This window comes from Hypanus sabinus, chromosome X1 (genome assembly GCF_030144855.1).
Source record: "Hypanus sabinus isolate sHypSab1 chromosome X1, sHypSab1.hap1, whole genome shotgun sequence".
In the NCBI taxonomy this organism is placed as follows: domain Eukaryota; kingdom Metazoa; phylum Chordata; class Chondrichthyes; order Myliobatiformes; family Dasyatidae; genus Hypanus; species Hypanus sabinus.
The window spans coordinates 18891845-18917413 of NC_082738.1; the positions used below are offsets into that span (position 1 = coordinate 18891845).

Sequence of the window (25569 nt, forward strand, 5' to 3'; positions counted from 1 at the left end):
TATTAATGAACAGATGTAAATGTTTAAATAGTCAAAAGGAAATGATGTTATTAAACAAGCTACTTTCACTGAAACTTACAAGAAGAAACTCACAAGGTGAACTGCGTCAACAAAAGCAACTCGCTACTGGAAAACAGCTCAGTGGGTAGCCGCTTGACACAAGGGGTCTGGAACATTATCACTGTGTTTATCAGAATCAGGATCAGGTCTATTATCACTGACTGTCCAGTGCAATACACAAAGAATTACTATAAGTTACAATAAGAAGTATATAAAATAGTTAGCAGCGCAAAAGCACAGCAAAATAGTGCGGCAGTATTCACTTAGCGTATAATGATTAGTTCATCAAAGTGTACATACATGTATTGAATTGAATTAACTTGATTACTTATGCCCTTCATATACACGAGGACTAAAAATCTTTACCTACGTCTCCATCTAAATGTGCAATGTGCAATTTATAGTAATTTATAATAAATAGTATGTACAACAGGACAGTCAATATAAACTCTGGCTGGCTGCCGGTTACCAGTGGAGTTCCACAGGGGTCGGTGTTGGGACCGCTGCTTTTTATGATGTATGTCAATGATTTGGACTGTGGGATTAATGGATTTGTGGCTAAATTTGCCAATGATACAAAGATAGGTGGAGGAGCGGGTAGTGTTGAGGAAACAGAGAGCCTGCAGAGAGACTTAGATAGTTTAGGGGAATGGGCAAAGAAGTGGGAAATGAAATACAATGTTGGAAAGTGTATGGTCATGCACTTTGGTGGAAGAAATAAACAGGCAGACTATTATTTAGATGTGGAGAGAGTTCAAAATGCAAAGATGCAAAGGGACTTTGAAGTCCTTGTGCAAGATACCCTGAAGGTTAACCTCCAGGTTAAGTCAGTTGTGAAGAAGGCGAATAAAATGTTGGCATTCATTTCCAGAGGTATAGAATATAAGAGCAGGGATGTGATGTTGAGGCTGTATAAGGCACTCATGAGACCACACTTGGAGTATTGTGTGCAGTTTTGGGCCCCTTATTTTAGAAAGGATATACTGACATTGGAGAGGGTTCGGAGAAGATTCACAAAAATGATTCCAGGAATGAAAGGGTTACCGTATGAGGAACGTCTGGCAGCTCTTGGGCTGTATTCCCTGGAGTTCAGGAGAATGAGGGGGGATCTCATAGAAGCATTCCGAATGTTGAAAGGCCTGAACAGATTAGGTATGGCTAAGTTATTTCCCATGGTAGGGGAGTCTAGGTCAAGAGGGCACGACTTCAGGTTTGAAGGACATCCATTTAGAACAGAGATGCAGAGATGTATCTCTGAGAAGCACCCTCTACTTTAGTTAGAGGGTGGTAAATCTGTGGGATTTGTTGCCACAAGAGGCTGTGGAGGCCAAGTCATTGGGTGCACTTAAGGCAGAGATAGATCAGTTCTTGATTACCCAGGGCATCAAATGGGATGGGGAGAAGGTAGGGGAATTGGAATGACAGGAAGAATTGGATCAGCCATGATTGAATGGTGGAGCAGACTCAATGGGCTGAATGGCCTACTTCTGCTCCCATTTCTTATGACCTTATGTCTTATAACATAGAAATGCAATTAATCAGTCTGATGGCCTGGTGGAAGAAGCTGTCCCAGAGCCTGTCGGTCCTGGTATTTATGCTGCGGTACCGTTTCCTGGATGGTAGCAGCTGGAACAGTTTGTGGTTGGGGTGACTCGGGTCCCCAATGATCCCTCGGGGTCTTTTTACACACCTGTCTTTGCAAATGTCCTGAATCACGGGGAGTTCACAACTACAGATGCGCTGGGTTGTCTGCACCACTCTCTGCAGAGTCCTGCAATTGAGGGAGGTACAGTTCCCATACCAGGCAGTGGTGCAGCCAGTCAGGATGCTCTCAATTGTGCCCCTGTAGAAAGTCCTTAGGATTTTGGGGCCTATACCAAACTTCCTCAACCGTCTGAGGTGAAAGAGGTGCTGTTGTGCCTTTTTCACCACACAGCCAGTGTGTACAGACCACGTGAGATCCTCGCTGTAGGTATACTAGCTGAAGAAAATACTTTGAATCTTCCTAGTCCTGACTTCGTGAGTACCCAGATTTGCAGATCGCAATCAGTGAATGACAAGGGCTGAGTGCACAATTTACCAAATGGAGCTGAGATTTTATTTTGTTATTTATTGAGATACAGCATGGAATAGGCCCTTCTGCCACACCACGCAGCAATCCCCTGGTTTAAGCCTAGCCTAATCACAGAACAATTTACAATGACCAATTAATGTACCAATCGGTACGTTTTTGGACTGTGGGAGGAAACTGGAGCATCTGGAGGAAACCCATGCTGTCATGAGGAGAACGTACAAACTCCTTACAAACAGTGGTGGGAATTGAACTCGGGTCGCTGGTACCGTAAAGAGTTGTGCTAACCACTACGCTACCACGCCACCCTAACAGGATTCAAATTTTCAAATTTTCAGAGTGCACTTTGAAGTATTAAGTAGTGGAATAATCATCTAAACACCTAGATTCATCATGGATCATCACAGTACATCAAGAGTAAAAGTCTCTGAACCATTGAGCACACCTACACGAAATGTTGCCATAGAAACGCAGCATCCATCATCAAAAATCCTCACCACCCAGGCCATGCCTGTTTCTCGTTGCTGCCATCAGGTAGAAGGTGCAAGAGCTTCAGGACTTGCACCACCAGGTTCAAGAACAGTTACTACCCCTCAACCATCAGGCTCTTGAACAAAAGGGGATAACTTCACTCACTTAAGGACTCTTTATCTTGCTATTTCATGCTTGTTATTTATTGCTATTTATTTATATCTGCATTTGCACAGTTTGTTATCCATTGATCCTGTTTACAGTTACTGTTCCATAATTTTGCTAAGTATGCCCGCAGGAAAAGAATCTCCTGTTGTATGTGGTGAATTAATTGCTTCACGATCAAGGAGCTCAAGCTACTGTGGGCAGTTTTGGCCTGCTACTTTGAAAATGATACACTTGTTAGAAATGGAATGCAGTGGTAGTTTACCAATCGAACTCTTGAGACAACAGAACTGTTATAACAGAAAACACTGCGTTGGCTGCACCTGTATTTACTGAAGATTGCAACACAGTTCTTGGTTGGCTGGTAGATCCAGTACAAGGTCTCACTGTCATGGGTTATGGGCACAGGATTTAAAGCTGAGATGAGGGATGGGGCTGGGTGGCAAACCTATGGAATTTTATCACTGGGTCACTGAATGCATTTAAAAAGGAAATTGTTTCCTCAACACAAAATGCATCGAGAGGGAGAGGGAGAGAGGAAGGGAGAGAGAGAGAGAGAGAGAGAGAAGCTATATAGGATCAGCCATGATTATATTGAATGGTGGAACAGGCTTAAAGGTCAGAAACATCATAGGCACTTTCCTTACTACCATTGGTGCTGTCTCAAGAAAGAAAATCTACAGTAGTGTGCAAAAGTCTTAGGCACATGTAAAAAAATTCTGTAAGGTGAAGATGCTTTCATAAATAATGAAATTAAGTGTTTCTAAGTATCAGAAAATTCACCATAAAAAGCAGTAAACAATAAAAAGCTAAATCAAATCAATATTTGGCGTGAACACCCTTTACCTTTAAAGCTGCATCAGTTCTCTTAGGTACACTCTCATGCAGTTTTGTAAGAAAATCAGCTGGTATGTTGTTCCAAGCACCTTGGAGAACTTGCCACAGTTCTTCAGCAGACTTTGGGTGTCTCACTTGCTTCTATCTCTCCCGGTAATCCCAGACAGTATTGATGATGTTGAGATCAGGGCTCTGTGAAGGCCATACTGTCTGAAACCATACAAAAAATCTAGGGTGTCTCAGATGTTTGCACCAGTACTGTATCATCAAAGATCCCCACCATCCTGGCCATGCCTTGTCACAGTTACCATCAGGCAGGAGGTACAGAAACCTGAAGTCCCACACCATCCGGTTCACAAAGTATTTGGCTGTTGAACCAATCTGCAGAATCCTAATCATCTCAGTGTTGCCTCAGTATAGCAACACTAGAACCACTTTCACCACTTTGCACTACAACTGACCTTGTTTTATTTTGTTCTAATTGTCTACTTTCTTGTAGTATTGTGCATAATTTATGTTTTCTTGTGAATGTCTTACTTCTTATGCTGCTGCCTGTGATGCTGCTGCAAGTAAGCTTTTCATTGCACCTGTGTGTACAGGTACTTGTGCAGATGATGATAAACTCACCTTTGACTGTGATTTTGATGTTGATAGGCTTCTGCTCCTAGTTTCCATGGTTCTAGGTAAGAGGGCTGCGGAAATCTGGGCCTCATAAGCTGGAGGCTGGTGAAGCTGTAGTTCCCTTGAGTCCATTGTTTAGGCCTGCATTTTCCGGTCACTGGCAGGTGAACCAAAGAAGCTAATGCCCTGAGAATACTGTACTGACAGCATGCAATAGATCAGAGTGCAGGGTAGGAGAAGTAACATCCTGGTCCCAAACCGTAGACCTTGCCTCTGGAGTTCTCAGGTGACTGTGTAATATGTATCTGTTCAATCAGCACAGATAAAGCCCACCTGTGTCACAGACACAACAACATTTTTTGTGGCTTTTTGTGGTCCTGTAATCTTCTGAGGTCTCTCTTTGCAGCCCTTCTTTCACCTACATCCCCAACCGATGACAAAGTGGTTGTTGGTGAGCAGCAGGCTGGAGAAATTTCTTCTGATGAGCAACTGAACCATGGTACCATGACTCAGGGGACCATTCAGGAGGGCAAAAGGAAGAGAAATGAAGTTGTAATTGAGATAATACTGTGAGAGGAATAGACAAGGATTGAGAGTCCTGAAAGCTGTCTTGTCTGCCTGGTGCCCGGGTTTAGGACATTTCATCAGACCTGCAGAAAACTATGGAGTGGGAGGGGAAAGATCCAGTTGTTGCAGTCCATGTGGGTACCAATGACATAGGAAGACAAGGAAAGAGGTCCTGCTGAGGAATGTGAGCAGCTAGAGACTAAATTAAAATGCAGAACCAACAAGCTAATAATCTCCAGGTTGCTAGCTAAGCCATGAGCACAGGGTTAGTAGATCAGAGAGTTAAAGGTATGCCTCAAAGTTTGGTTTGGGAGAAAGGGTTTGAATTTGTGCAACAATGGCACCATATAAGGGAAGGAGGGAACTGTTCCAATGGGACATCTCCTACCTGAACCATGCAGGAACAACGCGCTGGTGACTAGTGCTGTGAATAGGGCTTCAAGCTAAACAGTAGAAGGTAGGTGGGTTCAACAGCTTGGTAAAGTGAGGATAAAGGAAAAGGGAAGGAGAGAGCAGGAAAGGTTACTAAAATCTTCAGAATAAAAGATAAGACAAAAAGAATTTAACTTCAAGCAACGTGAAGACAAAACTGAAAAGAATAGTATTAGATACAGGTCTGGAGATGTAGAATCCCTGTGGGTAGTGTTAAGAAATTACAATGGTAAAAAGACCCTGAAGAGAGTTATATACAGGCTCCATACAGTAGCCAGGATGTGGGATACAAATTACAAAGGGAGATAGAAAAGGCATGAAAAAGGGCAATGTTACATTGTTTGGTCAATTTAAATGCTGGCCCAGATGGACTGAAAAGATCCATCTGAAAAGATGGGTGTCAGGATCTGGACGAGGGATGGTTTCGCTCGTTCTCTGCGATGGTCACTCCTCTCTCCATGGCCCTGAGGCTATGAAGGCTGCCCCGGCTGCTGTGCTCCATCCCTGCGACTATGATGAACTGATAACAAGGCTTTGGGCCTACTCCAGGCTGCTCCGGGGTTCAGATTTGAGGACTCAGTTTTGGCTCGGAATGTTGTTGGTCACTTCAATTGTTTGCATGACTTGTATTTTTTTCTTTTTGCCTCTTAAACATCAAGTGTTGGTCTTTTAGTTTTATTCTTTTTTTTCTTTAATTGTGGCTACTTGTAAGCAAGCAAATCTCAAGGTTGTATAATTTATACATTCCTTGAAAAAAACATGTACTTGAATCTTGAATGATCATGGGGGATTTTCAATATGCAAATACATAGGGAAAATTAGGTTTGTGCTGGACCACAAGAAGAAACTAGTAGAATGCCTGTGAGATTGTTTTTTACAGCAGCTTGTGGTCAACTCTACTAGGGAAAAGGCAATCCTGAATTGGGTGTTGTATAATGAAGTAGATTTGATTAGGGAGCTTAAGGTAAAGGAACCCTCAGGAGACAGAGATCATAAGATGATAGAATTCAAAGTTCGAAGTACAGTAAATTTATTATCAAAATGCATATATGTCACCATATACAACCCTAAGATTAATTTTCTTGTGGGTATTCTCAATAAATCGATAATAAAATAATAATCATAATATCATCAATGGGAGACTGCACCATCTTGGGCATTTAATCAGTGTGCAAAAAGCACAAACTGTGCAAATATAAAAGGAAAGAAATAATAATAATTAATAAATAAGTAATAAGTATTGAAAATATGAGATGAAGAGACCTTGAAATAGAGTCCATAGGTTGTGGGAACATCTCAATGATGAAGTGAAGTTGAGTGAAGGTATCCCCTTTGATTCAAGAGCCTGATTGTTGAGGAGTAACAATATTCCTGAACCTGGTGGTGTGAGTCCTAGACTCCTTTACCCTCTTCCTGATGGCAACAGAAAGAAAACTTTACTCATGATGAACTGGGTCATATCCATTACTTTTTGTAGGATTTTCCATTCAAGGGCATTGGTGTTTTAACCAGGCTGTGATGCAGCCAGCCAATATGCTCTCCACTACTCACCAATAGAAGTTTGTCAAAGTTTTAGATGCCGAATCTTTGCAAAATCCTAAGGGAGAAGAATCACTGCTGTGTTTTCTTCATAATTGCACTTATGTTCTGGGTCCAGGACAGGTCCTCCAAAATAATAACATCAAGGAATTTAAAGTTGTTGACCCTCCCCACCTCTGATTCTCCAATGAGGACTGACTCATGGATCTCTGGTTTCCTCTCCCTGAATTCAATGATCAATTCTTTGGTCTTACTGACATTGGGTGAAAGGTTGTTGACATTGAGTAAGAGGACAAAAAAGTGGCAGATTGAATACAGTGTAGGAAAGTGTGTGGTTATGCACTTTGTAAGAAAGAATAAAGGTGTGGATAATTTTCTAAACAGGGAGTGAATTTGGAAATCGGAGGTACAAAGGAATGTGGGAGTCCCAGTGCAGGATTTCTTAAAGGTTAACTTGCAGATTGAGTCAGTTAACATACATTTCAAGCAGACAAGAATGAATATCAAAGCAAGGATGTAACGCTAAAGCTTTTTAAGTCATTGGTCAGACCATATTTGGAGTATTGTGAGGAGATTTGGACCCCATATCAAAGAAAGAATGCACTGACATTGGAGAGGGCCCAGAGGAGGTTTATGAGAGTGATCTCAGTAACGAAAGGGTTAATGAATGAGGAGCATTTAATAGTTCTGGGCTCGTAGGCACTGAAGTTTAGAAGAAAGGGGGGGAAATCTCATTGGAACCTATGGAATATTGAAAGGCCTAGATAGAATGGACATAGAGAGGATATTGTAGCGGTGTGCTACATGCAGCGCTGAAATAACAACACGGAGTGGGTAAACTGCAGTTAAAGAAGATTTTATTCGAACTTCGCGGCTTCGCTTTAAAGCCTCCCTGATCTCGCCCTCCCCGTGCGTGGATGCTGTAGGAGGCACGTATTCACAGTCCCGCACGAGCTTTTCCCTTTGTTAGTGAAGCAGACCTGGCGCCCTTTTGGGACTGGCCTTTATGCCAGCACGCTGGCTATTTGTGAGCCAGTTCGAGTGCGCTAGGAAGTGGGTCACCACAATATTTCCAATAGAGGGGGAGTCTAGGATCAGCGGCCAGAGCCACAGAATAGAAGGATGTCCTTTTAGAACAGAGATGAGGAGAGATCCAGGACAGCTTCAAAAGGTGATGCCTCAAAAAGGTAGCATCCATTACCCAGAAAATGCTCTCTTCGCATTTTACCATCAAGGAGGAGGAACAGCATGATAAGATGGACCCTTGACTAAACAATCTACCTCGTTATGGCCTTGCACTTTATTGTCTGGCTGCACTGCACATTTTCTCCAACTGTAACACTCTCATATTGTTTTCCCTTGTGCTATCTCAATGTGCTGTTTAATGAAATGATCTGTAGCATGCAAAATAAAGTTTTTCACTGAAGTACATGTGAGAATAATAAACCAATTTACCAATTTAAGGGGTTATAGAAATCCATATCTTTCTTTTTTAACCGAGTAACAGAAGATGAACTCAGCAGTCTCCGCTGTGCACTGATGCAAAGAGGACCATTTTATTTTTCACCCCCAGTTGTCGATCAGATTTACAGAGAAAAATGGGGAAAGTGGACCAGACAGGAGATCTGTCAGAAGCATCAATATGAAGATTTCACTTCTCTTTCTGTTAGACATGGTTCATGACCAGTTGCTTCTGGTTCACTGAAAGCGACACTCTCAAAAGTTAGCAGGATGACAATGGAGCAGCACGTTCCTATCAACCTCATCCCCTCCAATTCCAGCATACCCCAGGACTTCCAATCAAAGCCTGGAACTCAGCCCGCTCATTGTAATTCAGTGATCAGCAGCATATCAACTCCTTCTGACCAATGTGCATGCTGTAATTTTACAATGAGATTTATTTTATGAGATGAAGATAAATCACCTTCCACACCCTTCCACTCCTCATACACCCACCTTGAAACCAAGTGTTCTTTAGCTCATCAGCAGTCTATCTCTGACTCTACAATGAGGCAAGTAAACCTTATCTGGATGCAAAATGAAAAGTACATTAGTGTGCAGACTAAACTGTTAATTTTTAACAGGATCATCAATGGTTAACCTAAGTTCAAATAGTTAGCGAACAGAAAAAAAACAGTGCTTGCCAATGCATACATGGCAGAGTATTACTTCAAGTCTGCTCCTTTCAACCCTGCAAAGAAACAATAGGCCTGTTGACTTGCTTTCAATCATTTATTAAAAAACACTCTCTCAAATACACTGTAGTTATTAAATGAAAGCCCAGTTTCAAAAGAATGATTCTTTTGGGCTTGGCTTCAAGCATGCATTGTTTCCTAGTGTGGATGACCTAAATCTATTCATCTCTAGAAGACATTAGACCATGAGACTATAAGACATACAAGCAGGATTAGGCCATTCAGCCCATTGAGTCTACTCCTCAATTCAATCATGGCTGATTTATTTTCCCTCTCAATCTGATTCTCCTGCCTTCACCCTGTAACCTTTGATGCCCTTAGCCCTTGTGTTTCGAGGCAGAGCCTTCAGAAGAGGTTCATGAGAATGATCCCAGGAATGAAAGGGTTAATGTAAGAAGAATGTTTGATGGCTCTGGGCCTGTATTCACTGGGGTGTAGAAGAATGCGGGGGTGATCTCATTGAAACCTACCAAATATTGAAAGGTTTAGATAGAGAGGGCGTAGAGAGGATGTTACTAATAATGGGAGAGTCTAGGTCCAGAGGGCACAGCCTCAGAATCGAAAGATGCCCTTCAGAACAGAGATGAGGAGGAATTTCTTTATCCAGGGTGGTGAATCTGGGGAATTCATTGCCACAGACAGCTGTGGAGGCTAAGTCATTGGGTATATTTAAAGTGGAGGTTGATAGGTTCTTGATTAGTAAGAGTGTCAAAGGTTATGGGGAGAAGGCAGGAGAATGGGGCAGAGTGGGAAAATAAATCAAGCATGATCGAAGGGTAGAACAGACTCAAATGTCCTAAATCTGCTGCTATGTGTTATTGCCTTATGGTCTTAAAAGCTTCTGTCTGAATGCCATCCAGGCTAATCATTCTGTTCACATCTACATCAAGGGAGTAAAAGGAAAACAATGCAGAATAAGGTTACAATGCAGTGACATAAAAAGTGCAGTGCAGGTAGGCAATAAAAATGCAAGGTCAACGAGGTAAATCGAGAGCACAGACTGGCATATCACTTCAATACTACAGTAATACCTGAAGGCATTCTGTACTGGCTTATCAGCTCTTCACTGTAAAGTCAAATTTTATAATAGTACGTACTGCTGCTCAGTGAGGTAGTTATCCAAGATACGTGGATTTAATTTGCTGTAAGAAGCACTAAGTGAGCGTGGGAATTGCTCTTTCCAAACACCGAGTTAATGCACGAGTAGAGGATAGAGCTGTATAAGAGATAAGATGATAAGTCATAGATAGAGTGGACAGCCAGTGCCGTTTTCCCAGACCGGCAATGGTCAATACCACAAGGCACCTTTTTAAGGATTTACAACGTGTAGTCAAAACTGCCCGACACATCACTGGCACCAGCCTACCCTCCATCAGGGACAGATATACAGAAAGGTGCTGGAAAAAGGCCAGCAATATCTTGAAGGATCGCTCCCACCCTGCCCATGGGCTGTTTGTCCCACTCCCATCCGGGAGAAGGCTATGAAATCTCTACGCCAGGGCCACCAGGCTCAGAAACCGTTAGCATCCCCAAGCAGTAAGGCTGATCTCCACACCCATTGCCTCCACTCATCATTTCCTGTCAGAGTCATTTTATGTACAGACACTCCTGTGCCTAGCAACACTTTATGGACATATAATCAATCTTATTTATTTATACCTTTTGTTTATTTTATTGTGTAATTTATCTTATTGTGTTCTTTTTATGTTGCCTTGAATCTGACATAACAATTATTTTGTTTCCTTTACACTTGTGTACTGGAAATGACATTAAATAATCTTGAATCTTGAATTACAACAGCGATCACACTTCAAAGAAACCTTGTAAACTCTAACTTGCCTTGACGCATCCAGTAGTCTGTCAGGATACAATAGCAGACAGATCCTTGCAGGTTATGTGCCAGCCACGTGCCAGCACTGGAGAGGGTCCAGAGGAAGTTCACCAGAATGACCGTAGGAATGAAGTCTTAATCTATGAGGGGAGTTTGACATGTCTGTGCTCCGCTGGAGGGGGATCTCATTGAACCTACCAAACACTGAACTGCCTGGATAGAGCAGACATGGAGAGGATGCCACCATTAGTAAGAGAGTCTAGGAGTCAAGGGTACAACCTCAGAATAAAGGGATGTCCATTTAGAATTAAGATAAGAAAGAAATTTTTAACGGTGTAGTGAATTGGTAAAATTTGTTGCCACAGAAGGCTATGGAGGGCAAGTCATTGGTATAGGCTCATACTTGTTAAGGGGGTTAAAGGTTACAGGGAGAAGAATGGGGTTGAAGAAAAACATTAGGCATGATTGAATAGTGAAGTTGACTCAATGGTCCAAATGGCCTAATTATGCTCTATATCCTATGGTCTTATGGTTCAGATCAAACATATCAGAGGTGCAATACTTTATTGGAAAAATGCATCTGTGGCTGTGTAACTGTCCCTCAGTACTGCACTGTTAGCTGAGATTTTTCTCTTTTGATCAGGAAGGCAGGGGCAGGAGGAAGTGTGGTCAAGTTCATGTGGGGTCTCTGAAATGGATGTCTTCTTGTTTCTCTGATTTACTTCCCTTTTACCTGGTAGATGGAGCTATCACTACCATTCTTCACACTCTGTCTCCACCAGCATGAACCCGCGTCATCCATTTTCCCTTTATCTCCACTCTCCTGCAGAGGTTCCCTTGCTCCCTGGCAGCCATGACAAGGTAAAACGTGCTTTTTGCTAACTTTTCCCATTTCCAACAGATGGTCTGTTAGAAGTTGATAAGAAACTTCAGTCTGAAGTTCTGGAGGTAAAGCAAACAGGAACCACTTTTTAAACTTTTCAAATGTAATTTCAAGGAGTGGGACATTCTCAGTTTTGTACCATAGTAAATCACATGCGGAAGCAACAGCTAAGAGTCTATGTTTAATCCAATTTACATTGAAACACCTAAGATGATGTCAAGAAGGGGTCTAGAACAGCTATCTTGACATGCACCACATAATCATGGGCATATTTATTCTGTCAATCAAATTTGGGCTGTTTGAGTATTTAGAGAGTTATCCCTCAATAAAATAGTTAAAAAGGACTGTTTTGTGTGTCCAGATTTCTGACAAATGTGTTTTAATATTCATAGATGTCTTGTCATTTAAGATGTGGTCCCACTGTGAATATGTAATTCTGAGGAACCACATGCAAAATGTTGAAGTAAACTATGTAATTCTGGCTATTAAAACCATTTAATCATCCACTGATATATTTATGTTTCAGGAGCATAAAACCTTAATGGAGAAATTCTTTAAAGAGAATCTCCCAGGAGGTTTGTCCACCAATTCTCCTCCTTGTGCTGAATAAAGACCAGTCACATCTGCAGTCACTGTGTGGCTCATTCAGTCAATGACCTGAAAACTTAACTCTGGTTCTCTCTTCCTAGATACTGCCTGACCTGCTGAGTGTTACTAGTGTTTTTATTTTGTGTTTACAGCATCTGCAGTTTATTTTAAAACTTCTGAAGAGGATTGAGAGTGTGAATGCAGTGTACCTAAAGTCAAGGGGCAAAGTTTCAAAGTAAGGGTTTTGTTCTTTTAAAGCAGAGATGAGGTGTGAAGGAGGCACTGAATCTCTCCAAAACTGTGACAACTGTCGTGGTTTTTCTAGCCTCACAAATGACCAGGAGACGCAGAAGATTCTTCAAGAAGGGTTAAACTTTAATTTGCAAATCAAAGCTGAGACAGTCATTGAGCTAGTCGTTGATTGCCCACCGATCCCCGGACACAGCATTTTTTATATCAATCTCCTGGTCCAGTTTCACACGTACATCTCATTGACTTAATCATGTTCCAATCCACATCTCCCAGCCGTCTCTCACCAACACACCACTGTCCCCCACACTTCCAGGACACAATAACAGCAAACTCAGAACTGACCAATGTTCCAATCTACATCTCTCCAGCCACCCCTCACCAACACACCATTGTCTTTTACATCCTTAGGATACATGCATAGCAAATAGCAAACTCAGATTACATTATTTACATCTCTTAGCTTCCTGTAACATACCATTGTCTTTTACATTCTTAGGATATTTCATTCTCCTGCTAAATTGGGTACATGCATAGCAAATAGCAAGTTTCAAAGCTGACTACATCTCTTAGCTACCTCTCATTAACATATATTAACACACCATTGTCTTCTACATTCCTAGCATTTCATCTTGGGTACATGCATAGCAAACTGACTACATAGTTTTGGTTACACAACAATTAATACAAGTTTTATACTCCATAATATTTTTATACTCCAATACAACGAGATGGACAGACTTTTGCCCTACAGTGAAGTCAGGATGTATAGGGAACAGGCAGGAAAGAAGTCAGAACCTGATCTGATCTGACACAATGGCAGCGCAGGCATGATGGCCCAAATGGCCTTCTCTTGTCTCATAATCATTATGTTCTTATGGCAATCGGAGGAGATGCTGGTTTTGCAATGATTATCACCCTGAAGACCCTGGGATGCACACTCTGAGTTAGCTCTGGCCAACTGTCTGAATACGTGACCGCCCGTGATCCAGGAGAGGGGGCAGGCATACCCATCAACATGCTTGAAGGCTGGCCGAACTGGTGAGTACTGGAGGGACTGCCCAAAGGACAAGCAAGGGCTGTACTGTTCTAGCCACTCCATTATTGGAAAGATGTAGAGGCTTTGGAGAGGGTGTTGACCAAGTTCACTGTGATGTTGTCCAGATTACAAGATATGACCCTCAGGAGAGGTTGGATTGTTTTCTCTGGAGTGCCAAAAGCTGAGGGGAGATCTCATAGAAGTTTATAAAATTTTGAGTGGCAACGATAGGGCAGACAGGCAGAAACAGAATTGTCAAATGCTAGAATACACATTTTTAAGGTGAGGGGAAGAAGTTTAAAGGAGATGGGTGCCTAGAATGAGCTAACAGGAGTGATGGTAGAAGCAAATACAATAGAGGTGTTTAAGAGGCTGTTAAGTGTACACATGAATGTGCAGGGAAGGAAAGGATATGGATTTTATGCAGGCAGAAGGGATTAGTTTAATCCGGCAGCATATTTACCGCAGACATTGTGGGCCCAAAGGCTATACTGTACTGTACTGGTTTATCTATGTGTTATTTGACCAAATTAATTAATTTGCTTCGCACAGTGATGGAACAAATAAGATTAAGAGCAGGTCCCAGTAAAGAAAAAAACAGGCGGTGGAGTAACCTCATTCAGAAAGAATTTCTCTATCTGCTACATTTTTGCCACTCCTGCTGTATGATTAAACCTGATGAATGCATAACTGATTTCTCAGAGCTGGTGTTGTCTAATAGGTTGATATCAGACCCAAGAAGCAGAAAGCAATGTTCCTGCTCCTTACTGCTGATTTTCCAGCCTCTTGCATTTTGTGAAGCAATTATTTGCACAGCTAATGACATTGTATACCAGATTAAAATTAAACTGTTATAATGCCTCCCAGAAGTTAATTGTCATTTTAGTTGGTTTTGACAGTGACCCAAGGGAAGACTTTTTTTAAAATAGTGAGTAATGTGTAATGAAATAGTAAATCCGAGAGCCGACAAGAACAGCTTATATGTAGCTTGTTAAAGAAAAGGTAACAAACAGCTTCAAGACATTTTGAGACAGTAATTTGATGTTGACCTAAAGGAGGCTGTAGCAGGACAGGAAATTAAAAACTTCAGCATCAAGTTGGGTCTTAAGGAAAGGTTTCACAAACACCAGAACTTGGGGTCTTGGCAGGTAAAGCCTGGACTTCGATCATGTTGACTTTATGCAAATACATTAACATACAGTGCACGTTGAGTGGGCAAAAAATTTGTACTGCTATCTGCAAATTAAACAGCTACCAAGGTCTCCCATATGGTCTCATTGGATTAGGCTTTTGGTGGAAAGAAAACACTCAAAAAAAGCATGGTTACATGAAAGTGTTGGTCAGCAAGTACAGAGGTAGTGCAATTAGAGATCAGAGCTGAGGACAGCAAGGTGGTCTAGAGACTGCTGGCATGGTCCTTATTGAGGTTTGTCCTTAGCAGCTGCAAAACAGCGATTGACGATCTCTGATCTACGGGCTGTTCCTAGGGACACACACTGAGACAGACAAGTGCTGTTGAAAGGTTATCAATTCAGTGAAAGACACACTTTGGTCTTCCAACACAATGAGATGTCCGTAGAGGGATGCTGTCAACTGGCACTCTCCAGGCTGCAGGAGGATGTGCTGAGGGACGCACTGAAACTCGGTGCAACCAATGCAAAGGCTCCATGGGAAAGGTCTGCAGTCTAGGCTCCTACTGACACCAGACACTGAGGACTGGGTCCCGTGTAAAAGCCTCTCAAATACTTCATGGGTATGTTGTTGAAAGAAGAAACATGAGTGACATTAACACGTTGTAAGAGAAGGCATTGGGCTGAAAGTGCAATGATGGTAGAGAAGAACAAGTAGTGATTATATTTCCTGTGTATAATGATATACTTGAAAATGAAATGTGGATACCCTCAATGTTGATGTGCCTGATTCACCCAAGTCCCATTTATTTAATCTATGGATTAATTTAATTTTTTGACAGCTTTCCCAATGGACAACCACCCATGAGGGTCAATATGAAAGACTCAGTGGGTCAGTTGGTGTTTCTAGATTGTTTGTCAGCCTTGTTCATTTATGTATAGCTTTTCATAAAACTATAAAATTATGTATTTGTTTTTTCCCAGTAAATGTCTGCAAGAAAATGATTCTCTGTGCACTTTGATAATAAATTAACTTTGGACTTGAAACTTTGGAGGGAATGGACAGTCAATGTTTTGGGTCTCAGCCCTTCATCTGGGCTGATCAAAACAGTGACTATGCATTCCCCTCCACAGATGCTTCCTGATACTCTGAGTTCCTCCAGCATCTTGAATGTCACTCTAGGTTCCAGCACCGGCAATCCCTCGTGTCTCCAAGCCTGCTGGCGTGCTGAGTTCTAACTCCAAACAGTTCAGAGATTTCCCAAGCTGGACAGGCTGGCAGTAGGAAATGTTTTATGTTGAGGACAGAACAGAACTTATCCAGCATGGTCTATTCAATGAGCTATCAAGTGCAGCCATTCTCAGGCGATGCACCCGCAGCTGAATAACTCACTCAAAGAACAGCACCTTGACTCTCCTTGCATGCTCTCCCCGTGACTACAAGAAACTACAGAGAGCTGTGGACACAGCTCAACACATCATGGAAACCAGCCTCCCCTCCATGGACTCTGCACTTCTTGCTGCCCCAGTAAAGTTGCCAGCATGAACAAAGACTCCACCCGCCCCGGACATTCTCTCTTCTCTGCTCTCCCATTTGCACAAGATACAAAAGCCTGAAAGCACGGACCACCAGCCTCAAGGATAGCTTTTACCCCACTGTTATAAGACTATTCAATGGTTCCCTAGTGCAATAAGATGAAATCTTGACCTCACAATTTACCTAATTATGATTTTGCACCTTATTGTTTACCTGCACTGCACTTTCTCTGAAGTCGTTACACTTTATTCTACACTGTTCTGTCTCAGCCCGAAACATTGATTGTTTATTCCTTTCCATAGATGCAGTCTGACTTGCTGATGTTCCTCCTGCATCTTAGCTGTGTTGCTCTAGATTTCCACCTTCTGCAGAATCTCTTGTGTTTACGACTCTGCATTGTTATTCTTTTACCATGTTCTACATCAATGCACTGAGTAATGATTGAAATTGTATGAACAGTATTCAAAACAAGTTTTTCACTGTATCTCGGTACATGCAATAACAATCAACCAGTTCTGATTCCAATATCCCTTGATTCTCTTATCATCCAGAGCTATTTCATGATAGTGAGGAATGGATTTGTAAATCAAGGGCAAGTATGCATCAGGATTAATTGATTTGGAGTGAAAATTTGCAGATTGAATGAGAACTTCAGTGCCTGTTAAGTAAGTTAGGCACTGATCCTTCTGTCTCTGATTCTTTCTCTTTGTGAGTGCACAGGGCTGGTCTGCCACGAGTACTTTTCCTCTAACACTGGTAATGCGGGAGGTGAAGTGTTGACCATGATTTATGCTTTCTGCTCCATCTTCAGTCCAGCAGTTCAAATCCACAGGAAGCTGGTGTGGTCACTCACTGCTCTCAGTGGGCCGCCTGACTCAGAAAGAGGCCCCTTTTTCCCTGCCAGGGAGGCAGGTGCGATGTGATTGCATTTTGGTTAAGTTTGAAACTGCTCCAGAAGAAATTCACAACGCTAATTCCTGAGCGTATTTGTTCCATTGACTGATAATTAGGAGTATTTGTGTCCTCACAGAATCAGCCCCCATCACTCTAATTTTGATGTCTGAGGTTTCTGCCCTCAGAAGCTTTCAGACCACCTATGTGAATTACCTTGCCCCAGTAAAGGTGTTTAAACATACAGAGGTGTCTTGTAAGTTGCAGCATTTTCCCATTGTAAACATGTACCCCAGTGGCACCAATTTACCAATATTGAAGTAAATGGTGCAATAGTAATGATTGAAATTACATCCGCTGCCATCTTTGCCCTTAAGAGTATAAAAACTCAATATATGTTTAGCTTGGGTCGATAATACTGAGTTCCTCCCAGGAGAGACTCCCATCAGGTTTCCTTCTCAATGTTTGCTTATACTGAATGAAGACCAAGAGCTCTCTGTGTGGTTCATGCCTTTGGATTGCCCCAAAACCCTCTGCAAACAGACCAAAAGCATCTGCCAGGGGATTTCCCAAATATCCTCCTGTCAAGGCAAGCACATGAAAGTGTGTGTGATCCTCAACCTGGGGCTAGATAAGATCTCCTGCTGGTGCCCCTTGCCCACACATCAACCACAAATGGTTGTACTGAGACCATGGACAAAGATAAAATAAGCAGTAAAGACCTTGCGGATACAGCAGGCATCCTCGTCTCACAGGTTGAGGAAGTGGTGAAATACTACAAATGACGTATTCACCATCTTCCACACAGACATCTTGAATCTGACAGTGATAGACTAAAGCATATCCACAAATGGATGGCTGGGATCATCGAAAGAATTCAGATTCAGATGTACTTCAAAACAAACAGTGGAATTGTTTCAGTTATCAGCCAATGCAACGTAAGGATGCGCTGGGTGCAGCTCGCAAGCGGCACCACACATTCTGCCCACAATGCTCAGCAGAAAAAACAAAACAGCAGCAAAACTTTCAGAAGAGGATCAAACGTATTCAAGAAGATCTTAGAAACATAGAAACACAGAAAACTTACAGCACAATACAGGCTCTTCATTCCACAAAGCTGTGCTGAACATGTACTTACTTTAGAAATTACCTAGGGTGATTTACCTAGGGTTACCCATAGCCCTCTATTTGTCTGAGCTCCATGCACTTATCCAGGATTCTCTTAAAAGACACTATTGTATCCGCCTCCACCACCGTTGCCGACAGCCCGTTCCACGCACTCACCACTCTCTGAGTAAAAAATTTACCCCTGACATCTCCTCTGTACCTACTTCCAAGAACCTTAAAACTGTGCCCTCTCGTGCTAGCCATTCCAGCCCTGGGAAAAAGCCTCTGACTATCCACATTATCAATGCCTCTTATTATCTTGTACAACTCTATCAGGTCACCTCTCATCCTCCGTTGCTCCAAGGAGAAAAGGCCGAGTTCACTCAACCTGTTCTCATAAGGCATGCTCCCCAATCCAGGCAACATCCTTGTAAATCTCCTCTGCACCCTTTCTATGGCTTCCACATCCTTCCTGTAGTGAGGTGACCAGAAATGAGCACACGCAAATAACCCCTGAACATTTGTCACATTTCTTTCATATGGTTCCCTGAGCTTCCAAGTTCCTGTCTGATAGCCTCAGATTTCCCCTTACTCCAGTTAAACGTTTCCCTAACTTGTCTGTTCCTATCCCTCTACAATGCTATGATAAAGGAGATAGAGTTGTGATCACTATCTCCGAAATGCTCTCCCACTGACCACGTTCATTTCCCAAAACCAGATCGAGAACAGCCTCTCCTCTTGTAGGCTTATCTACATATTGTGTCAAGAAACCTTCCTGAACACACCTAACAAACTCCAGAGCAGGATATGGTCAAATCCCTTGCAGCCATGATTTATCATTACCAATGATAGATTAAAATTCTTTTCCTTTGCTCTTGTAAAGTCGATAGGTCGGGATAATAGGTGATGTTGATTTACCTCCACAGAGACAAGTTTTTGTAATAGCTTAAATTTTTAGTGCAGGGTGGGGGTGAAATCCTTGCTGAAGGGCCTTTGCAGTTCAAAGTTCACAGTAAATTTATTATCAAATTACAAATATGTCCACAGTCCCAACGATCACTCTAATACCCCACTGATCCCTCTACACTGACTGCTCTAATACTCCACTGATCCCTCTACACCATCTGCTCTAATACCCCACTGATTCCTCAACACTGACAGCTCTCATTGCCCACTGATCCAAGTAGACGGGCAGCTGTAATACTACAGTGGGGAGAGTGTATAGTTGAGTGTTTGTAAATGTGGAGCCCGGAGCCACTGGCTTAATTGGCTGCACACTCTCTTGGTGTTCTCAATATGGAACAACACACTACCAAACCTCTCCATGTTTACTGTTTCAGGAATGTTTGGGCTGTGAGCAGTGTGCCCTACCCTGCTCAAACATTATAAATTACTCTCTTCCAGCAACTATATTCCTTCCTTATCTGCTAGCAACCTGGATCTCTGCATCAACTCCTTTTAAGGTAAACAAGCCACCCCGGAACAGAGCTGTGGTCATACTGGGAGTGCCTTGGTTTCCAAGGTGACCAGGAATCTGTTTTGCCAGCAGGGCCTTATCAAGATTATTGACCCTTCAGAGGAGACAAAGCCCACATTTGATTGTGTGAAGTGAATAGATGAACAAGAGGGTGGGGATATTATCAGGCTCTGATTAATCCTGGGGAGGCCATCAAGCCACTGTGCAGCCAGCTACGCACCTGTAATATCAAAATAATTAAATAAACACAAGACATTCTGTCTGAATGAAGAAACTGTGAGCTGCATCCCTGACCTATGAGCGTAGGTCACAGGAACAGGCCTTTTGGTCCAACTAATTACTGCTGACATTCACTTGAGCCTTCTCCTGTGTTTCATGACTCTCATCAGCTTAGCTTTCTAATGTAAAAGCAGGAAGTTGTAAAGTCACACAAAATGCTGGAGGAACACAGTAGGTCAGGCAGCAGCTATGGAGGGGAATTAACACTTGGCTTTTTGGGCTGAGAACCCTCACCAGGACTAGAAAGGAAGCCAGGATAAGAAGGTGAAGGGTAGGGAAGGAGTACAAGCTGGCAAGTGATAGGTCATAGAATCATACCACCTGGAAACAGGCCCTTTGGCCTAGCAAGTCTCTGCTTACCATCAACCACCCACTTACAATAATCTCATTCTCCCCACATTCCCATCAACTTCCCCAGATTCTACCCCTCAAGTACACACTAAGGGGCGATTCACAGCAGCCAATTAACCCACTGAGCTGCACATCTTTGGGATGAGGGAAGAAACTGGAACATCCAAGGGAAACCTATACAGTCTCAGAGAGAACATGCAAACGCCACACAGACAGCACCTGAGGTCAGGATCCAACCCAGGTCTCTGGACCTGCGAGGCAACTTGTCCAGCTGCGGTGCCTGAGGGAGCTTGCTGTGTCGCCCACATTGTGGCTGTGACTGTAGGTCCAAAGGACTCCATCAGATTGCCCTCATGGCCATTCGCCAACTCACCAGGACAGCCCATTGATAGGCACAATGCCAAGTTTGCCAGGGGCTGGGCAAGATCACAAACAGACATGGCCCATCCTTGCCATGGACAGACATAGAGATGAAGCAAAGTCTGTCTCTGTTTACAGACACACTCCTCAGGCATTGAAGCAACGTTACTAGCTCTAGACCTCCAAGAGGACCACAACCTCGTCATGGTTTGGAGGCTTGTGTGTCTCAATGACCTGGAGAGCGATGTTGGCTGGAGTCAAGGCTTTATGCTTTGGCTCTTGGTAGGTCACCCATGCTAAACAGGTCAAAGGGTAGAGGCCAGACGAAGAGTGGTCCACTGGTCCTCCAGGTTCAGGGATTCAGCTTAGGGCTAACAACCCTGTCTGGTTAAACAAATTTGTTACAGAAACAGTGATGAAGAATCCTTCTACATGTGAGTGTGACGGTATTCCTGAGTCCCCATCCGGGACTTGCATGACTGACAGTAGTGAAAACTGAGCTACTGACACGATGAAAGAACACCGCCAGAGATGGAATACCTTCATTGCTGTCCTAAACATCAGCAATTGTAGCAATGTTATCATTTTAGCACTCTACAATCATCAGGTTCCTGAACCAGCATGGATAACTTCATTCACCTCCACCCTGATCTGGTTCCATGACCTACAGAGTCACATTCAAGGACTTGTTTCAACTCATGATCTCAGTATTATTTTTATTTGCAGTTTTGTCTATGGTCATATGGTAGTCGTTGTCTGTATATGTTTTGTTTTTTTCATAAAATTATATTGTATTTCTATTTTCCTGTAAATGCCTGCTAGAAAATTAATCTCAAAGTAGTATATGGTGACATATACAGTGCATATATACATAATAAATTTACTTTGAACTTTGAATTTTAAGTTAAAAGCATCTGAAACAATAATTCCGTTTCAATTTCTGAGCATTATATTTCAGGTATCCAGAATTTAGCTTCAGGGGATGAGTTATACATTTTAACTTTGAAAGTTTAGCAAGCAATTGTGTTAACCAGTGGTTGAACATTAATAAGTTTGTGTATTAAATTAACTGAAGTATTTCATTCGAGCCTAAAAGCATGACCTAGAGCACTTAGTTAATGACTGCATTCATAGAGCTGTTGAAATATTTTCGCTTGGTGGGGCAAAAAGGCAGGGTCTAGGGGAACACCCATCATCATTGATAAAAATGTTTTAATGCATCAATCAAACACCCACAACAGCAGCTTGTAAATAACTGGTGAAATGCTCTTTGTTCATTATCATAGCTGGTAGATTTTGAGAAGAAAGGCAAACACACACACACACACACTGATTCACACATCCATAAAATACTTCATCACTGAGTTATTCATCAACAGATAATCCATGGGGCAATGTCCATATCAAGTGGACATTTTTTTCTTCTCCGGTATCCATGGCCACATGCAATGTTTAACCAATATTTGGCTCATTGTGTTGTACTGATATACCTTGTAGTACAGTCATTCTCAACTAGCTGCTTCCAGCTCATTATAAGTTATAGATGGAATGTTGAGTTATATAAGTTGGAGAGGATGGGGTTCAATCAGTTTGGGTGCATTTATGAATCAACACCGCACTATTTAATCTACAGGAAGTTGACTCTGACTGAGAGATCACAAACACCACAGTGAGCGTGACAGTGGATCATAAATCTACAGCAATTAAAGTTATTTATTTAATGGCACCTTACTCAGGTGAGCCAGGTTACAACAGATCTTCCACACCCTTGTGCTTATGAATCAAGCTGTCCATACTTTCCTTTCTGATACAGATTGCACTGACCTGAGTTGTTTTCCCTGGAGCATTAGAGACTGAAGGGCAACTCGATAGATGTTTATAAAAATTATGAGAGGTAAAGATGGGGTAGACAGTCAGTCTTTTTTTCTAGGGTCAAAATGTTAAAGTACTAGAAGGCATGCATTTAAGATGAGAGGGGGTACATTTAAAGTTCATATATGAACATAAAACATTGAAACATACAGCACAGTACAGGTCCTTAAGTTGAACTTTTAATCTGCTCCAAGATCAATCTACCCTTCACTCTCACATAGTTCTCCATGTTTCTTTCATCCATCTGCCTATCTAAGAATCTCTTAAATGTCCTTAATGTATCTGCCTTTATTGCCATGCTGGCAGCATGTTCCACATGCCCTCCACCCTCTGTGTAAAAAGCTTGCCTCTGACATCCCCTCTGTACTTCCCTCCAACCACCTTAAAAGCATGTCCTCTCATCTTAGCCATTACCCCCCTGGGAAAAAGTGCCCTTTATCATCTTGTACAGCTCTATCAAATTGCTTCTCATCATCCTTCACTCCAGAGAGGAAAGCCCTAGCTTGCTCAAACTGTTTTCATAAGACATGTCCTATAATCCAGTCAGTGTCTTGGTAAATCTCCTGTGCGCCCTCTCGAAAGCTTCCACACCCTTCTTATAATGAGGTGACCAGAGTTTTATGGAGTTCCAACATTACCTCACAGCTCGTGAACTCAATGCCCTTACTAATGAAGGCCAACACATCATACACCTTCTTAACCTTTTTATGAATCTGCATGGCAACTTTGAGGGATCTATAAAGAATCCTGTTATTAACCCTGTATTCTGCCTTCACGCTCAATCTTCTAAAGTGTATCACTTCACACTTTTCTGGTTTGAACTCCATCTGCCATTTCTTAGCCCAGTTCTGCATCGTGTCAAAGTCCCTTTGTAACCTACGATAATCTTATACACTATCCATAAGACCACCAACCTTCATGTCATCTGCACACGTACTAATCCACCCTTCCATGTCCTCATGAAAGCCATTTATAAAAATCCCAAAGTGCAGGGATTCCAGAGTATATATGCAAGGCAGGTTTTTTTCACAGAGTGACGGGCGCCTGAAACGGTTGCCTATTAACTTGTACTCTGCCTTCAAGTTCGATCTTCCAGAGTGTATCACTTTCATACATCCCTCAAAGTTGACATGCAAATTAACAAAAAGGTTAAGAAAGTGTGTGGTGTGTTGGCAGATAGCGCAACGCTAGTACAGTTTGGGGCCTCCAGAGTTCGAATTTCAATTCTGGTGCCATTCTGTAAGGAGTCTCTGTACATCCATCCCATGGAATGCGTGTGTTTTCCCCAGGTTCTCTGGTTTCCTCCCACTTCCAAAGACATATCAGATAGGGTACTTGGTCATTGTAAGTTATCCTGTGATGAGGTTAGGGTTAATTGGAGTTGTGGGGTTGTTGGGGCAGCATGGCCCAAAGGACCAGAAGGGCTACTCCAAGCTATAGTGCTAAATAAATACACAGCCTAAGCACTTTAGACCTAGAAAGTGCTGTCTCTGTTGAAATTTGTGATATGCAGTAAGATCCTACAAACTGCGGTATTATAACAAGCAGGTCATCTGATATTGTTTGGGATAAATATGTACCAGAAAAGCTGGGAGATCTCTGCCCACCTTCACCAGACTCAGTTACAGCTCTATCATCTCTCACTCCCAATTCTGAAGAAGACCTGGAACTTTAACTGTTGTTCTCTCTGCACAGATGCTGCCTGACCTGCTGAGTGTTTCCAGCATTTTCTGCTGTTAATTCTTTTACATAGCCTGATGGAACAGTCAGACCCGCTATCTAATGTCCCAGCAAATGACACATAGTGCACCTTTCCTCAGTGCCAAAGTCTGTAGAAGTTATTTTGAACTGACAACCCTGCTGAAGCAAAAACACAAGTGCTGCCCCACTCAACCACAGCTAACAAAATACAATTAGCTATTTGGCTCTGGAATTACAGCTGGAGGTAACACTGGTGTCCTCCTAAGAAAAAAAAATTCCCCAACTGGACTGCATTAGTCATAAAGAGCTAAAGCATAGAAACAGGCCTTTTGGCCCATCTAGTGCATGCCAACCTTCCAGACTGTACGTGGTCTCTAGCATTTTCATGTGTTGGCAATTTGATTGTTGTCGATATATTTCTTAAATATTGTGGGAGTCTGCTTCAGCCACCCCTTCAGGCTATGTATGTAGCAGGAGACACTCCAGTGAGTCATGACCTACTGACAGAGAAAAGCTGGCAATTTGTGCATGTTGCTTGGATTTCCAGCATCTGCAGACTTTCTCATGTTAGCGTAAAGTCAAGTTAAGTTTATTGTCATGTTCACAGCTACCATGAGGACATGCAGCATTTGCAAGCAGCTGCACTTCCAAACCTTTTGTTGAAACCAAAGCTACAAATGTGCCATCGTGGCAGGCAGGTTCAAGTTAAGATGAGTTCGTTGTCATGTGTACAAGTACGGTGAGGTACAATGAAAATCTTGCAGCAGCATCACAGACCACATATATTATACAGAAAGTAGTGAAGAAAGAGAGAAAAAAGACTGGGGGAAAAAAGACGTTAGTGCAAAAGCATGCAGAGCCATGTTCACAGTAGTGCAAAAGGTGGTCCATAATGTTCCATTGCTCAGGTTCAAGAACCTGATGCAAACATTCAAGAAAAACACAATTCGAGCAAAAAGAAACCCAAGTCCATTGCAATGTAAATGGTCAGAAAGTTGTTATACTGAGGAAGGAATTAAGGTTGTGCAGGTTGGTTCAGGGTTGAAGAGAGATAGCTGTTCTTGAACATGGTAGTGTGGGACTTCAGGCCGCTGTATCCCCTGGCCTTTAGAACCCAATTTTAATGCTGCCATCCATTTTGCACTGTCACAAAGATTGGTCATGTTCGACCAATAAAGTATCGATCGATATTGCCTGAAATTCAGTGCTTTTGCTCCTCACTAGGAACTGCGTCTTTATATAAATATTCATGAAGTAACATCCATAATTCTGCCATTCAATAATAATCTCTCAGACCCAAGCAGCGTCAACTGAAA

General features: G+C 42.3%; 1 long non-coding RNA gene across 3 annotated transcripts in view; it reads right to left on the minus strand.

Moving 5' to 3' along the window:
• LOC132384659 (uncharacterized) overlaps positions 1–23578 on the minus strand; it is a 50784-nt gene extending 27206 nt beyond the window's left edge. For 2 of the 3 annotated variants that reach the window (XR_009508974.1, XR_009508973.1), the window contains exons 1-2: positions 23467–23578; positions 3614–3814 (exon numbers count right to left, since the gene is read on the minus strand). This is a non-coding gene — a long non-coding RNA (uncharacterized LOC132384659). Of the gene's footprint in view, positions 1–3613; positions 3815–8719; positions 8763–23466 lie in introns of those variants that run through there. The other variant, XR_009508975.1, reaches the window with a different exon arrangement.
• Positions 23579–25569: the final 1991 nt, after the last annotated feature.